Below are 3554 nucleotides of genomic sequence, written 5' to 3'. Positions count from 1 at the left end.
CCTAATTATGAATAAGTGAGGGATCGAGCAAGAAGTCATGGAACCGGCCTGGTTGGTCATGGGACCAACTGACGATCGTTTGATGAAAGTCTAAGTTGTTTGGAAAAGTTTGAACCTTATATGAACAAATTAGGTCAAATTTTGAAAATATGTGGGACTGGCCTCTTGCAAGCCAAAGGGCCACCGTCGGTCAAGGTAACATGCCCATGTCACCATATTGTCCGTGTCTCGGTCCTGAGAATTTTGATATTTTCTGATGCGCGTTTTGAGCAATATTTGAGAAAATATGAAGAAATCAGGGTTTTGCTCAAATTGAGGAACTTCATAAGATGAAGGGAATAATAATAATAAAATAAGAAATTACAAGGTGTGGGACCGGCCCCAGCAAGGGCATGGTCGGCCGGCTAGTAAACCCGGTACCGTGACACCTTTCCTATTTTTATATTATTTCCATGATGTGAAGGAAATATCATGAAATTGAGGAGTTTGTTGAAACGATGGAGTTTTCTCAAATGAATGAGTTTTCATGAGATGAAGGAAATAATAATAATAATAATAATAATAATAATAATAGGGTGTTGGTTCTCAGCTTGTAGCTAGGTTACCAACACCTTCCATGTAATATTACTATTTTTCCTATTTTCAATAAAAGCCCTCAGAGGCACGTTTCATAATAATAATAATAATAATAATAATAATAATAATAATAATAAAAGGGATTACAAGTTGTGGGACCGGGCACGACTAGGGCTTAGCCGGCCGGCTAGTAAGCCCGGTCCCGTTACACCTTTCCTAATTTTATATTATTTCCATCATGTGAAGGAAATATGATGAAACTGAGGAATTTTGCTCAAACGATAGAGTTTTCACGTGATCAAGGAAAAATAATAAAATTAGATAAAATAAAGGAAGAGGCATGGTACCGGCCACGAAGGCATGTCCGGCCGGCCGGTGGGCCCGGTCCCTTAGGTGCCTCAATTAATATTTTATTATTATTATTTTCTTTCCTATTTTCCATAGGTTTCCTCGTTCCTTCGTATTTTTGAATGCTTGTTCGTGCATTCAGGTGCTCGTTAGTGCATTATTGCTGAGTACACTTACACCATTTTCTCGGGGCTTACTCGGTGGTGGTGGCTCAGATGCTCGTACATTGAATATTTATTACTAACCCATGGAATTCTGATGGGAAGAGCCATGAATCGAAGTAATGAAATATTATGAAGAACGTAGAATATTTTCTATGAATTCGATTGATGAATCTTGCGGCTAGAAATAATTAATTGATTAATTGATGGCTATATACTAGCAGGCAAGCTGTCTATGAGCATTATAGTTATTTGAAAATAGAGGTATGAGCTAGTTGAAGCGTAATACTCGATTTGAATGTTTATTCTGTAAAGTCAGGGAACATTGCGACGTCCTGAAGACGTTATTGCTCCATACTAGTGATTAATACATCTAGGAGCCGTCCAATCATTTCGATTCTTTACAGAAGTGATTACTAAAATTGCTCAGTATTAAAATATGTCGTGGTCTCAGTTGAGGGACTGCATATGTATGCTCTGAGAGGCAATACACTCAGTCAGAGGTTTTATGGATACTCTGAGAGGCAATACACTCAGTCAGAGGTTTTATGGATACTCTGAGAGGCAATACACTCAGTCAGAGATTATCGTGGCATGAGTTTTCATGCTTAAACGAGAGACATGGATCTCAATACTCATCTGATTGCTGGATCAGGAATATACGAGATTATGATTTTACGATTTTAGCTTTTGTCGAAAATCCACCATCAACATTAAGTCCCCTGCTTAGTGAGGGACAGTCATGTTCCTCAGTCAGCACTGAATGGTGATTTTTTAGTCACATGCGAAATAAGTAATTGAACTTAGTCAAAAGAAAGAATGTTACCGGATTTTCGATTTGCTCCAATGATGTCACGTACGAGAAATTGCCGAGATAAAGATCCTGGTAGTACGATAGACCTCCGTCCAGTGAGCGTGGAGTGATGAGGCGCTGATTTGGGTGGTGGAATGTCCAATTTGATAGGTTTAGCAATCGTCATCTGTTGATACATGAAAATAACCAATCATAGATAGATAGTCCCTTAGCCCATAAAGGGTCCCCTTTATGGGAGGATGAACTTAGGGACTAGGCCTAACCCACTAAGGTGAGATAGTTCTAAATCCATCCAAGGTTGCATAAAGGTTGGTTGGGCCTTGGTCCAAGAGGAAAGCCCTTTAAGGTTTAGTATTAACTTAGGAAAGGGAAATGGTAGTTTAGTAATATGTTAATCTTATGGGCATTTATCCATAAAAGGGTCATTATAAAAGGAAAAGAAGGCACACTTCTTGAGATCATCATTAGTTCTCTATTACTTCCCAAAACCCTTCTTCTCCTTGGGAGTTTTTTCTGTGATTAGGGCTAGTTCCTCCTTCCCACGTTTTACCCATCAACATTGTGACCAAAGTGGGAGGTTTTTAGCCTCTTTTTCAGCATGATACTCCCAGGTGCGAGTCAGGAAGTACCAGCAGGCGGAGCTCTCCCCCACCTGGACCACGTTTCTGTAGAAGACGTACAAGGGGAAAGTGATGATGAGATACGTTTCCGAGCGGTAGTCACAACACCCATCGTACAAGGAGCAGGAGTGTCCCAAGGTGCAAAAGCGCCCCAAAAGAAAGGAGAAATACTCAAAGAGAAAGCCATAGCTGAGACGAGCGAGCAAGAGATGTTTGAAATACATGAAGAAATGGATGCATCCATTAAGAAACAACACGAGTTACGCGGGCGTCTGGAGCGAGCAAGGGAACAAAAGGTATCAACTACTAAAACAGTTAACACAAAAAACACCATTCCGGGTATGACAGAAGACGCGATCGCAAAATACTTGGAGGCAAATTACCGAGTGACGAAGTACGATGCTTATGATTCGCTGGAACCACCATACTCTGAAGAAGTCGCTGATTACTTATACCCCGAAGATTATACATCACCAAAATTCAAGACATATGGGGGAAATGAAAACGCGCGAGAGCATGTGAGCCGCTTCATATCAGCAATGAATGCATACGCTCAGGATGAATGTCTTTGCATGAGAGAATTCCCAAAGTCACTCACGGACAACGCCTTCATCTGGTATGATAACTTGAAACCCGGAAGTATCAGCTCATAGTCCGCCATGGTGCAACTTTTTCTGAAGAAATTCTATTCTGCACAAGAAGAGTCACAGCGATAGATTTAGGAAGATTCACCCAACGGGTAGGAGAAGAGATCGGTAAGTATATCACTCGCTTCCGAGACTTCATGCTATAATGTCATGAATAAATCCCAGAGGAGCGCTTGATGGAGATTTGTATCCGAGGAATGGATGCCATTTTTCGACTAAACCTGACGAATTTCAAATTCCAAACTTTTGTGGAGGTCGAAGAGGCTGCAGCCCGGATATCATATTGTGCGAACGTTATGAACTCCGGGGCAAGCGGAAATACTTGGCAACTACATTCTGTCACAGCTGCACCTACACCAACTTTTAATGATCAAGGAGTCGATAAAGG

The sequence above is a fragment of the Papaver somniferum genome, chromosome 3, assembly GCF_003573695.1.
Source record: "Papaver somniferum cultivar HN1 chromosome 3, ASM357369v1, whole genome shotgun sequence".
In the NCBI taxonomy this organism is placed as follows: domain Eukaryota; kingdom Viridiplantae; phylum Streptophyta; class Magnoliopsida; order Ranunculales; family Papaveraceae; genus Papaver; species Papaver somniferum.
The sequence above is the reverse complement of the archived record's forward strand: the minus strand, read 5'-3'. Positions refer to the sequence as shown.